Source organism: Arachis stenosperma, chromosome 3 (genome assembly GCF_014773155.1).
Source record: "Arachis stenosperma cultivar V10309 chromosome 3, arast.V10309.gnm1.PFL2, whole genome shotgun sequence".
NCBI classification, from domain to species: domain Eukaryota; kingdom Viridiplantae; phylum Streptophyta; class Magnoliopsida; order Fabales; family Fabaceae; genus Arachis; species Arachis stenosperma.
In genome coordinates, this window is record NC_080379.1 from 7,772,293 (window position 1) to 7,788,094 (window position 15,802).

Sequence of the window (15,802 nt, forward strand, 5' to 3'; positions counted from 1 at the left end):
CCAATGCAATTAGGGTTGGAAGTGAGTCGAACTGATAAAAATTGAATTTGATTCACGGCTCAACTTATTAATAATCGAGCCTATTTTTTAAGCTCAAATTCGACTCACCGAAAGTTCACAAGTTGGCTCGAACTCACGAGGTGACTCAAATAATAGAAACATAAATACATAATCTATAATTCGATATCAATAAATTATAACTTATATATTTTTAAAAATATTTAAAACGATCAATTTTATATATTGTTATCTATCAATAAATTATAAATTTTTTATTTATGTCATACATTAAAATTATATGTAAAAAATAAATATAAAATTTTAAATGATTAAGATTATTAATATATATAATTATATAGTACTATTTCATATGTATATATATAATATTAAAAGTATAGATTAAATGTATATAAGATATGTGTATTAATATATATATATATATATATATAATTGAGTCAGCTCACGAGCTAATGAGCTGAGCTTATCTAAGTTGAAGCTCGACTCATTTAATTTATGAGTTCAATTTCAAGCTTAAACTTGACTCACTAGCTCACGAGTTTAACTTATCGAACTATTAACGAGTGAAACTTGAATTAGCTCATGAGATAGCTTGACTCACTTTCGGCCCTACTAAATACAATATATTGTGTATTAAGTTAGTACGAAAGTAAATGCCAAATTATGGATGGGTTTACTACCGTTACTATTATGATGAATATACTTTATGGTTGTGATGATGGGTTGGCACTTCAAGCATCATGCTTAATTGCTTATTGCCACTCGCGTTAACCATGCATGTGTCCACACCATGCCATATTGCCATTCCATCTACTCTATTCTTGGCTTTTCTTTTTGTTTCTAAGGTTCTACCTTTCAATTTCAACTCCTATACATAAACCTTAATTCAAAATTTGGACTCTCATGCGAACAAGATTAGAAAATTTATCAAAGTTATATTCTTGTAACACTCTATCACACAAAATTATCCTATAATCATAAAGTAAAGACGATAAAGTATCACTACAATTTTAAAACTCATACAATAGTATATAATTTAGAAAAATATTACAAACTAAAAATGCGATAAAGAGAATAGAAAATCAAAAAATAAAACAGAAAAAACAAAATCCGAAGCAGTCACATACGATAACTAAACACGACGGTACGAATAAAAAACAAAGTGTATAAAACCTTGCAAAAGCTCCATGATATATAAGATAATAGATATAAGAAAGACAAAGTAGATTATATATATATATATATATATATATATATATATATAGGGTCAATCTACGGTACAGATTTACAGATTTTCTGTGCAAATAAATATGAGATTGACACGTCGCTCATTTGTTGCAAGGCTTGTCTCATGCTTAGCATTAGGGTTGGTTGAGCTGTTAGTCAAGGGTGTTTGTATGCATAAACTGGTGCTGGATCTGTAGAGGTAGGCTTTGGGAACCAACAAAAATTGGAGATCCAAAAAAGAAGTTTTTTTTTTCTCTCTGAATGGGAAGAAAAAAAAGAGAAGCGATGTCGAGCTGCATCCATGGAGGGTGATCAATTGAGGAAGATGTGATCCCCAAAAACGAAAACCTAGGTTTCAGTGAGAGGGATACAGCTGCTAAAGGTGTTGATGTGGTGGTGATTCACAACTGGAACCCATCGACGATTGAAGTTGCGGTGTCATGTCTTATCCGGCGTTGAATGCGTCTAACTGTCCACCGTTCCGTCGCAGGCCGGATCGAAAGCTGGTGCTGTTCTAGTTGGGGCCTCATCACATGTATGAATTTAATTATTTTTGTTCTGTTGGATTATGTTGTATTCAAAACGGTGTATTGCTTCTTGCTTTACATGGTTCGAGCATTGGGTGTAGTGAATTGATTAGAATCCATAACTTTATTGAAAAATTTTCTTTCGATGTTTTTGGTCTTGGAAGTCGCTTAGGATCACGAGTAACCGATTTATTTGTGTATTTGTGAATTTTACTTTCCTCGTCACACCACTTTCAATCAGACTTCGGTGCCCACTTTTCGTGAACATTTCACTTGATTCAGACTTTCTTGCTTTTGAATTTCTATCACTAGCATACCTACTTGTTTCGGCTAACCTTAATACTGAATGCTGGTAGTAATAGACTTATGGGGTTCATTTACACTTGCTTAATCTGGCTCAAATTTCGTATCCCTCTTTCTATTTTTATGTGTGATCCGTCACCTTATAACTCAGTTTTTATTATGCATTATGAGTTATAACTCGGTGTTAACTATCATTCATTCTTTTGTTTGTAACTGACACCTTCATTACCGACTTAATGACCATCATGTCTATCTTAATGACCGAACAGTCATAACATCAATTCTATTCATCAATTTTATGCCTATAAAAAGAACCTTCTATATCTAATCTCAAGAATACATTCTATATTCATAGAATTATTATAAACACAATATAACACATGATAACTTTTATTTCATGTCTTACATTCTATATTCATAGAATTATTATATACCTCTTAAACACTTACTGACTTGAGCGTCGGAGTGTCTTTTGCAGGTACCCACCCTCTTGTTCTCTTCTTGCCGACGTATAACTCATCCCGACGAGAAGCTCGAAGACATTCATCGACGGACGAGCTATACATCGGCCAAACTCAGCAAGAACAATTGGCGCCGTCTGTGGGGACGAGTAAAATCATTCCCACTCCCCTTAGGTTCATAAAACTTGATTAACATTCAAATTTTTTAACCAATCTCAACAATCTTGTTTAAGATTTTTAATACCTCTTATCAAATTTGCTTATTTTTTTTCAAAGTTCTCTATTTACACAAGTAAAATTATATATTTTATTCAACATACTTTTACATTTATATTTTGAGTAACTAATACTTACTGATTTATTAGTTATATTCAAAACTCAATATATGTTCTATACAATAATGACATATAACAACCATGTCAATTGCATTTTTATTTCTTATGTATTATATTCTTACTGCTTAATGATTTCATTTATACAATTAAATGACAGTAATGATGAGTTTAAATATTAAAATTGGATTCCATAAAAAATTAATTATATATCAATTGTATATAACTGTTACACTATTCATTTTATACTATTAAATTTTATGTTACTATTTGTTTAATGTAGAAAATTAAACAGGTAATTTACTATTATTACACGAGGAATATCCTGTAACTGCTAGAAACATTATACTAAATGTATAATTCATCAATAACTGTTATCTTACTGCTTTATTATTAAATTAAAGCATGTCCTACAAAACAAAATTCAGATATTCACATTTGGCATGTATGACATTCATATATGTCGTCTTCTTTTCTATAATTATCAACTTTAAGGTATTTTTTTTTACTTTGAACTATTTTACTTTTACAATATATATTACTCAATATATGTTACGACTTTATACCTATTTATTTTCTCAATTTATGTTATTAATGTCAGACCTTCACTGTAAATTATAAATATTCAATAACTAATTGCTTTGAAAGAGAAATTTATCAATAAGTTGTTGTGGGTCGGAAAAATTCCCAAGACAATTAACCATTATATCCTCGGATCATACAATCGATTCCGTCAATGGATATCTATCTCTGAACTTTTCAGTTCATATACAATCAAATGCTAAAATTGTTCTTAAGCGGAAAAGTATCCCCACACAACTATCTTGATTGAATGACTCTTATCACTCAATTATTTTTTGAATAAGTGCCGACATAATAACCCGACTAAGCTTGGGGGCTCACCATATTATTATTCACTCATCTTTTAATCGAGTTATAACTCATTTTATTTTCTAAGCTTAGCCTGGATCATATGATCGGCGGACAAAGCTTGGGGGCTGTGATCCGTCACCTTATAACTCAGTTTTTATTATGCATTATGAGTTATAACTCGGTGTTAACTATCATTCATTCTTTTGTTTGTAACTGACACCTTCATTACCGACTTAATGACCATCATTTCTATCTTAATGACCGAACAGTCATAACATCAATTCTATTCATCAATTTTATGCCTATAAAAAGAACCTTCTATATCTAATCTCAAGAATACATTCTATATTCATAGAATTATTATAAACACAATATAACACATGATAACTTTTATTTCATGTCTTACATTCTATATTCATAGAATTATTATATACCTCTTAAACACTTACTGACTTGAGCGTCGGAGTGTCTTTTGCAGGTACCCACCCTCTTGTTCTCTTCTTGCCGACGTATAACTCATCCCGACGAGAAGCTCGAAGACATTCATCGACGGACGAGCTATACATCGGCCAAACTCAGCAAGAACAATGTGTAACGTTGTAGTGTTCCTTTCATATCATAGATAGTCATTATATATATATATATATGAATTGCAAATGAACTAATATTTAGCATGTAATACACATTGGATTAAGTTATTTGCCATGGAATTCGTGTATGGTTTGTATGTAGCATGTGCAATGCCATGCTTTAACTTGCTGCTGTTGATCAAACGCTTGTTGCATGGTTGACTACTGAAAAATATGCTATTCAAACTCTTCTTTTTTATACTTTAACCGCAGGAACGAGAATTCACTTTTGTTCCAACTCCTTTGCTGACAAGATTAATGCTAGTCGTATATATCAAGATTGCAATACCTTTTTCTCCTTGGCTGAATTAACCATGGCATAGGGAGACCCCGCCTACTAAATTTTCAGTATCTCTGAGCTTCCAGACCTCTCAGGTGACAAAGGTAGTTAAAGAGTGTTATGACAAATGCGTAAAGTGATGAGTAAAGTGAGAATGTGAGTATAAAATGCTTCAAGGTATTCTTTTATGGATTTGGCAACATCGGTAGTTTGAAAATGAAATTAGAATAAAAAAGAAGTTAACTATGTTAGGGTTTTAGGGTGTTTATATGACATTGGTGTACATATTTGTAGATGAGAAGTGTGAGATCGTAGATCCTATGAAAAAACGCTTAATTAATCCCGAAACTGTAGAGTCCTACAAAAAAACAAGTAATGTTCGAATATTTATGTTATCTCTTTTTGGAAGAAAACATTTCTTATACCTGTGATATAGTGTTGCTGCCATTCCTTTTTTGTTTCGGTTCTTATCATAATGTCAATTAAGTCGATTAATGTTGTTGCTCTTCACTGTTTTGACCTTTTGGAATTTTCTTGAATGGCTCAACTGAACCATTCATTCAGGTAGAGAATATCGAAAGAGAACAAAAATAGCGGAAATGCTCAAACACAGGGGTGGTTTTTCGTGGTAGCTATACACTGTCCCAAATTTGGATAGAACTATATATAAGCTTAACTTGATCTTGTGACTTTGTTGATGAGTTTCCCAGTCATAATAATGTTCGTTAAATATAGAGTAGTATTTGACAACAGTGGTTTGATGTGTATTTAGTTATACAAATATTTGACCAGCAGTCAATCATCAATGTTTAAAAATATAAATTAAAAGTATATTGTTAAATTATTAGACTAAAAAAATTAAATTAATAACTAAAAATAATAATAAAAAACAATAAATTTTATAAATCCTCTAACATTTTATGACGTGCGTGTGCGCTATATAATGTAGGTTTTCACGTCTTTAAAGCCGTAAAAAATTAGAGGAAAAATAACTAACATTTATAATTTAATTAAATAATAATAAATTTGTGTTTAATTAGTTACTAACTTTTCAAGTGGACATCACAAAAGTATCCAACACAAGTATGACCAATGCTTGTGCATTCCAAAAAAAATGATAAACATATTAACATGTTTTGAGCTTTTTATTTTTTTTTTATAATCTTAAAAAAATATATTAACATGGTTTGTAGGTTACTTTCTAAATATAAACTATTGATATAAAATATAATAGCAATGTTATTAATAAAATTTATTATTTTTTATTAATATTTGAACAACAAATATTTTTTTATACTAAATTATAAATTTTAAATCCTAAATCTAATAATATAAAAATAAATTGTTAATCATTTCTCAAAATATAATAAGTGAAAATTTCCTATTTGATTAATTAACAAAAAGTAAAATACTCTTTATTTAGCAAAGAGTGTTAACAATAAGTCAACAAGAATCTATATATTATAACACAAAAATATAAAAAAATTACAATAATTAATTTTTTCTTGTTGGGTTAAAACAAATTACATTTAAAATTTTTATTGGCTAATTGTAAATAATTATTTTTTTATTGAAAAAAAGTTAAACTCAAAACGGGCCAAACCATGTACCATAAAAAGGGGGCAACGGAGAAGAAACCCAAAAAGTGAGGGTCTTAATGTCCTTCAACAACAACACATGCCCCCGAATTGGCCCCTTATATAGAATAAATAAATAAATAAATAAATAAATTAGGCCCGTTATTCATTGTTTCCATTAGTCGGCTCCCCTTTCAACTACCACAGGAGACAAGTTTGCATAGTTCTGCCAAATCTGTTTTCAAAAACCAACGGTTTGTCACTTGTCAACATATCCTTCCATCTATATGCACAAATCTATACCGTATAACTGGCTATATATATATATCAAAATGAAAATTAATCACTGTATAACTGGCTATATATATATATATAAATGAAAATTAATCACTATCTACAGAGTTTAGGTTGATTAGTCAAAAGATACAATAGAGTTTAAGTTAAAAAGAGCTACATCCTATCTCTCAAATATTTTAAAATAAAAGCCTCTAAGACAAATACAATAAAAATGAGAGGTAACTACAACAAAAGACAAAAATAAAACTCGAGTCAATCATCCGCTCTGTCACCATTCGCAAAAATCACTAAAAATGGGTTGTAACTTGTATCTAAAAATAAAAAATTATATATGGTATTAGAACCGGAGATTCTTATTATAGTAACAGTGTCCAATAAATAAGATATAAGATTTTAGAAAGGTAAAAGCAATCCTAGAATTTCCCACCACATACATAATATTAAAAAATTTACAATACATTTTAACTTATGAATTTTCTACTCTAACAGTCACCACGCGCTGTCCCACAACCTTTGCCAACTTATCTTCTATGTACCAAATGACGGACCCAGAAAATTTTAAAAGTGGGGACAAAAATATGTATACTAAAATAAATTTTGTTGAACATTATTAATTATATGGAGATATAAAAATTAAAAAGAGTTAATGAATACTTTCATTCTTAAAATATTATTCATTATATATATTTATAAAAAAATTATTTCTAAAATTTGGACTTAAAATATTTTAATTAAATTATAGATAACTTGTTATCCTAAATTAATTTTATTTTTATTTATTTTTATACACATTTAATAATAAAGACTAAATTATTAGCACATTAACACCTAATGATATACTAGTGTTTATAATTTGAAACTAAAATTATATATAAATACTAGAAAAATTAAATCTGTATATGAAAAATATGTTTATATAAAATAATTGAAACTTAATTTATATTTTTTATTTTTAAAATAATTAAATGTGTTATATATTTTTTAATTTAATTTTGATATAATGTCAAATAAAAAATTTATGTATTTATTTAATTATGTATTGTAATTAAAATATTTTTTTATTATTACTTATAAAAATAAAAAATATATTCTAAATTCGTAAATTAATCCATTTATTTCAAAAATATATATATGCAAGTACATATAATAAAATAAAAGATAAAAAAAGTAATACAGATGAATAAATTGAGAATAAAATAAAATATATAAAGCCATGAAAAGAATTAAAAATTAGATTAATACTTAAATTATAATAGTTTGAATTAAGATTTACAATTAAAAATATCAAAAAGAAAAATAATGAAATTGAAAGATACATAGAGAGCTATATAAAAAAACATGAAAAATTTGAAATTTATTTTTTGACGAAAAGAAGATAACCACTAGATAAGAAATAGAAAGAAACGGTTGAAAATATGAAACTAAGAAGAGGGTTTAAAAGAATAAAGAAATGTTAGCACAAGAACTAAGTTTGATTAGGTTAATTAATAGTCAAAATGATAGAAAGATAAAAAAGTAAATTTGAGACTTTAGCCAATTGAGTTTAGTTTATTTGTAATAAAACCATTTAAAATTTGAAGTGGGGCACATAACACATTATATATAACTATAATTTTAAAAAAATTGACAACATAATGGGGAAAGTGCCCCCTATTGTTGTTACTGGGTCCGTGCCTGCATGTACCGAACCTCCTCAATCCCGGTAGAAAACACAATTAAATGCAGACAAGTAAAACACAAGTAGGTTGTATATACAACAAGTAACTCAAGTAGCAATTAGGCATGTTACACAATTAGGCATAATGCAAGTAATTAATCCAAACAAACACATAGGATGCATATGATGAATGTCTGCCCTAATTGGCCATGATATTACTTGTCGGTTCAAATGCCAACCCGACACATCCCATTGGGATGTCGCCTTTCTGTCACGTATATAAATATGCGCCCTAGTATATAGTGTGCTAGCTCACTTGTAACACCCCATCACCCTAAGCCTTACCTCTAGCCGTAAAGCAAAGGATTGCAAAGTGTCACGATAGTTTTAAAGCTTATAATATATAATATATATCCAAGAATTTATATAACTAGAAGCTCGATGAAGGAATAAAAGCTCAAAGTCGCATAAAGCGGAATTACAAAACGCAAAGCGTTCACACACGATAACTAAATGTGTAGGTAAGAACAAAACATGATATAATATGTATAAAACCTTGTAGATAGCTCCAAGATACACAAGGTAATAATTAAATTAACAAGATATATATATATATATATATATAAGTATGATATACCAAAAAGAGGACTAGTCACAGCCTGCGGAGTTTAGGCCGGATAGTCAAACTGAAATATAAAAGAGTTTTAGAGGTTTAAAACAGCTTATACAATTTATCTCTCAAATCAAGCCTCTAAGGCCATAAAGTATAGAATACAAAGGGTGAGAGAATAACTACAACAAAAGTAAAGCAGAATAATACCAAGGAGAAATCATACTCTACTCTGTCACCACCACGTAACCACTGAAGTGGGTTACGACCTGCATCTGAAAAACAACAACAGAATACGGTATGAGAATTTGAGTTTTTCAGTATGGTAACAGTGCCTAATAATGTAAAATATAAGATTTTGGGACGCCAGAGGCAATGCTAGAACTTCACATCGATATAGAATATTCAAGTTTAAAACAAAAATAAATACGTAAACCAAACACCATAAACATGGTTATCTAAGTTTAGTGGATTTCTAATTAATACTAATCACACTGCTGTATCTCACAGCCTTCGCCAACCTAACTTCCGTGCGATCCCATCGCCACCGCCTATCGAGTCTCCTCAATCCCAGCAGAAAACACAAGTAATGCAGACAAGTAAAGCACAAGTAAAGTACATGTACAACAAGTAGGACAATTAGCAAGTAAATATGTGATTCATTTATGCATAACAAAAATTAAGCAAAGCAAACAAACAGGTAGAAGATGCATATGATGAATGCCTTTCCTATTGGCTCGTGATATCACTTGTCGGTTCAAAATGCCAACCCGACACATATTTGGGAATGTTGCTTTTCTTCCACGCCAGAAATATAGGCCCTACACACTCATGCAGCAGAAAAATCTGCCACGACAGGGATATAAGCCCTGCACACTCATGCGGCAGAAAAGGTTATCAATCATAACTTCATCCCAGGGATATAGTGCCCTGCACACTCTTGCAGCAGAGAAATTTGCCATGCCAGGGATATAGACCTTGCATACTATCTTTCAATATCCATTAAACTCATAATTTCTTTCCAAATTCTCAGCTCATCATAACCATTATCAACTTTCCATTTCATCATAATCATTCTCCTTTTTCAAAATCTCCTCAAAGACACACTTCACAATTTAACATACACTAATTTCGTCCACAACCTTCCATAACCTAAGTCATCGGCTCTAAATTCATACTGAATTTCACTAATTTGATTCACCATACTATCTCTATCAATCTTAGGGCCTAATTACTAGTTAGCAATCTTAAACAGTAGATAAAGAAGTTTGGAAAGTTAGAGAACCCTTAAAAAGTGAAGAAAAATCATTTTTCAACAAAACAGGGTCCGGATGTACGCACGCCCAAGTGTGTATATGCACACTTCAAAATTTGGACCATTCCGCGTACGCAAGCATGGGCTGCGTACGCATGAAGGCCTGGCAGAGACGCACACCCGCGTATGAGGGGTACCCACGTACACATGTACCTCAGCCCTCAGGTTGCAGAAAAATGTCAAGTTGCAGAAATTTAAATTTTAAACACCAAACTTTAAATATTCATAACTTTCTCTATAAAACTCCATTTTCCTCAAATTTTATATCATTTTAAAGCTCTTGAGATCACCTTTGATTTAAAACAATTTTCAACCAATTTCAAAAACAGAAGTTCAAGTTATGATCCGTCAAAATTCACCAAAAATCAAGTTTTATACAAAAACATCAAAGTTCTCTAATTTTCAAATTCCATAACCAAACCAAACCAAAGCATACCCAATTTCAATACAAAACACTACCACATACTACACGTTACCACTTTATTGCACTTCAATCAACTTAGCATCCATTTAACTCAATCTTTCTACCATAATTCAACAAAAATCCATAATTCATAAATCAATATCTCAACCTTAACAATTTTCACACAATTAACTCTTGATTAGCCTCATTCACCACCATTTAATATTAACACCAACCACAATATTCAAAACCCAATATAATCATCAATATTAATCACCACCTATCAAAATCATATTTAACATCAATATTCATCATATTTCATATATCACATATTCTAACACTCCATGTCATCCTCCTCATCATCAAACATAATTTCACATATAATTAATCATACACAACCATCATTCAATCCTATCTTACAATCAACTAGCCTAAGTGTCCAGAAATGTTACATATTACATAAAGAAAACTAAAATCATACCTTGGTCGATTCCTAATATACACCAAACACCAAAACGAAGCCACCGAACTCAATCCAAAAGCCTCAAACCAACTCCAACAAACACTAAAACTCAATCTAACTTCATAAAACATACCAACATCAAATCTAGGGTTCACAAAAATAACTAAACACAAGGGTTTAGTGAGACCTTACCTTATCCAATAGCATTAAGAACAAAACTCAACAATATTTCAATGCTAGATCACCCCTAAACAAACAAAATCATAAAATCTACTCAAAAATCAAACGTAAAAATACAAAATTACTTAGGGTAGAAAACTGGAGCAGGAGATGCAAGTTCTTACTAGCAAAGCTTAGTTAGAAATGACAGTCTCGACGAGAGCAACGTGTGACTGCAAACGTCTCGTCAATCAGAGTTTCGTAACTCAAGTTATGGCTAAATGAAGGAGGAGATGAATAATGAAATCTTATTCTCTCTTCCTCTCTTCACTTTAGCGCCCCCTTTCTTTGTTTCTAGGATGAAATGAACTGAATGCTCATTAATTGGCACTTATATATGTTGGACTTAGGTCCAACTTGGGTCCAGTCCAACTCGTTAGTATTTTCGGTCTGTTTGGCTCACTTTAAGTCAAAACCTTGAAGATGAACTCGATTTTCAATTCTAAATTATTTTTATCCTTTCAAAACAATGAATTCAATTTTCAAAATCTTATTTTTCTTATACGCGGTACTTATCAGACTAGAGCCGATACTGCTAGCTTAAGTGTCGGTACGCATTTTTACAAAAAATTTTTGTAAAAGATACATTTTTCACTCAGAAAAATTTATTAAATTCAAATTTCACCTTTTTATTTTCAAAATATCATTTCTATATTTTTGAACCTATTCCAGACAGTTAAATTATTATTTTATTAAAACGGTTATTCCGGTTCTTACATCACTCTTACAGGATATAGTGCTCGAGAATACTCTTGTGACACGAAAGGATGCGAGTGGAAGATTGCCTCAAACCCCACATCTAAACGTAGGCAGAAGACTGCCTCAACCTCTACACTGGTGCCGCAACCTTAACAAGCGGGATTAACCAACCGTCCTTACCAGGCATATAACGACTTACCAAATATATCATAATATGTCATTCATCTCAGTGATCACTTTTCATATTCAGCAAGTTCATTAAACCTCAATCTTTTATAAATCTTCATTAGCTTTTTCATTTCTCAATTTCTCTTTAACATAGCACTCCACAAATTTACTTTAATTATTCCATCCACAGTACTTCACAAACCTAAGTCACCATCTCTAGACTCATAATAGAAGTACACTTTTAATTCACTCAATACACTTCTGCTCGTTCTAAAGTCTAAACACTAGTTAGGGAATCTTAAACAATAGTTACAGAGGTTTAGAAGACTAGAGGAATAGTTGAAAATTCAAAAATTTATCTTTTGCAAAATAGGGTGGTCAAGCGTACTCATGCCTTCCGCGTACACATGATTTGAAAATTTGGGAATGTTGCGTACGCGAACTACATACCTTCCGCATATGTGAGAATATTGGACAGGAACATCTGCCCGTGTTGCATGACACTTCTGCGTACGCATGGGTTCAAAAAAGGCATTGTCGCGTACGAATGCCATCCGCGTACACGAGAGTACTGGGTAGAACCATTTACTCGCGTACGCATGAATACGGATTTTTCTAAAAAGCTGATAAATGCAGAAAATTCTGTTTTTTACACAAAACATCAAACAGGCATATTTTTTCGTAAAAAATTATTTTCCGTCCATTCTTCGAACGTCATAAACTACATGAATCCAAATTTTTATTTAAGACTAGTTTCACAAAAGTTTAGAGTTTGAAAATCAAATTATAGCCCTTCGAAGTTGGTTAAAAATAATTTTTCACCAAATGATATCAAAATCCTCTAGTTTCAAAAACTCTCAATCCAATTCAAATCCATCTATACCAATTTCAAATCCTAAATACTTTTACACATTTTCAAGCATTCATCCATCAATTTTCAACCATCCAACACCTAACAATTCAATTTCAATAAGCAATTTAAAATCCAACAAAATTTCACCTATCGAATACCAAACCCACATTACCATCAATCATCATCACAATCAATAGTTATTATTCATTCTATAGCATCACAACAAAGTTCAATCATATAAACTCACATCCACACTCAACCAAGATACATTCACAATCCTCAATACCAATCAACCATTCATACGATTCACACTTATCTTGGGCTACTAGCCTAAATTTCACACAACATTACATATTATAAAAAAAAACTGAAACTATATCTTGGCCAATTTTTTCCAAGTGTCCAAACAAGCCACTAAGCCTCAGCCACAACATTAGCTCAATTTCAAGTAATCCAATCACCAACTCAAATTCCAATTAACATGAATTTAATATAGTTTCATTCAATTTACCAAAATCAATACTAGGTTTCAACAATTTCAACAAACTACAAGGGTTTTGAATTTTTTTTATCTTACCTACTGATATTTGGGATGAAACTCAATAGTTAGCCAAACTAAATTACATCCAAACCATCAAAATAATAAAAATCTTAATTTCCCAAAGTCGAAATTCGAATTTGTGCTAGAATAAAGAACTAAAGAAAGGAATTCAAGTTGTTTACTACTTTGTTCAGATATAAACGAAGAGCTCGACAAGGTGATTGCATGGCTGCAAACGGCGCACCAATCGAAACTCCGAATCACAAGATATGATCAAAAGAAGAAGAAGATAAATAATACAAGGGTTTCACTCTTCTTCTCCCTTCTCTTTCACCTAGCTGAATGTTTTTGTTGTGAGTGACCATTGTGCTGAACTTGGCGCAATGTTGAGGGGTTAGTGAATGAGTCTTGGGCTCAATTACGGCCTAAGTCTGTTTATTTAGCCCATTGGTCCAATTTTAGACTAAAATATTTAAAATTAGTGTTTTAATTCATATCCTAACTAATTTTATCTATCAACTATTAATTTTAATTTCTTAACTTTATTTACTCATAATTTAATTTTTCTTACTCACCGTGCCAGACAAATTAAGCCGGTCGCATCGTTTTGCGAGTAATTAGATTTTTATGTTAATTTTTTTTTCCTTTAAATTTTTTAATTTAATATTTTTATCATTTTTAACCTATTTCGGATAATTAATTTTTTTATTTTAACTAAATAGTTAATTAATTTTTCGGTTCATACAATTCTCATCTTAATTATTTATAATTATGTTATGTCTACACTAAAATTAATTATCAAAGTCAATCACTATTTAAAATATATATTAAAATATAAATACAACTTAATTAGAAGTATGTGAATAAGAAATATGTGAATAATTAAGATAAGTGTTTTATTTTCTTAATAAATAATAGTCTAGATCCAACTTAATAAATTGTATGTGATTAGAAGTTTATTTTACAAAAAATTGTGAATAATCTCCATTCGATTGTGTATAATATTAATAAATATGAAATTAGTTAAGATGATAATACTTTAATTATTAATATATCGTGGGTTCAAATCTTATAAATAATAAAAAAAAATTTATTAGATATACGTGATCAAGGATATTTTAGGAACACAAATTTAATTTGTACACTAAATTCTTTTCTAATATCTATATATATATATATTAATAAAAAAAATCTTTTAACCATTTTTTTAACAAATTAGCCAATTTTATAATAATAAATATTTAAAATTAAATAAAAAACATAAAAAATTAAAAAATATTTAAAATCTAACAAGAGAATACCACCAAAACTTAAACAAAAAAATATCCAACATCATTTAAAAAAATCATCCAAAAGGCTCACAAATAGGAATAGCTATAAATAAATTTTCTTAAAAAATACAATAGCATTTTGTTAAAAGTGATAAATGTTAGAATATATTATGATCAATTAGCATTCATTAGAATTATTTAATATATCTGAATATTTATTATTGAATATTATTTTTTATTATTTCAATTCTTTTAACACCTATAAATATCCATTTATATTGTATCAATCCACACAATTTGAATACACACAAATCTTTTCTCTATTGCTATCTCTTACCCTTTTTAATATGGTATCAGAGTCATAGTATCCTCCTTGAAGAGAATATGTTATTTTTCTTCTGGTGAAATCACCATATTTTTTACACTTATTCTTTATGCCATTTTTCCTTGTCTTTCATCACTCTTTTGATGCTTTTTACCTCACCGATTATTAGTCTATCTTCTTTGTCTTGTGTCTTTGTCTTGTGTCTTTCCGAGTCTAATGAATCAAACACTACTATCATTCGCTGCTTATCTATTCTTGTGAAGAAATCACATATTTTTCGTCACCTTCTGACAATTCGTTATCCTCTGACATTTTATCATCACTTTGCAGTTTGCCACTTTTTTGGCAGTTTCGTCTGTCCTTTTCTTGTGGTCGTTTCGTATGTACTTTCTTGCGGCAGTTTCATCTGCGCTTCCTTTGCGGCAGTTTTATCTGCATTTTTCTTGTAGTACGTAGTTCTGTCTGTGCTTCCTTTTGATAGTTTCATCTGCACTTTTTTTTAGCAGTTTAATTTGTGCTTCCTTTCGACAATTCTATCTGCACCAGTTTATGCATTTTTTTTCTTATTTCGTTGTTTTAAATAAATTTCAAACTCAAGTTGTCACTTGAGGGGATGCTAGAATATATTAGGATCAATTAGCATTCATTAGAATTATTTAACATATCTGAATATTTGTTATAAAATATTACGTCTTTATTATTTCAATTTTCTTAACACCTATAAATCTCCGTTTATATTGTATCATTTCACATA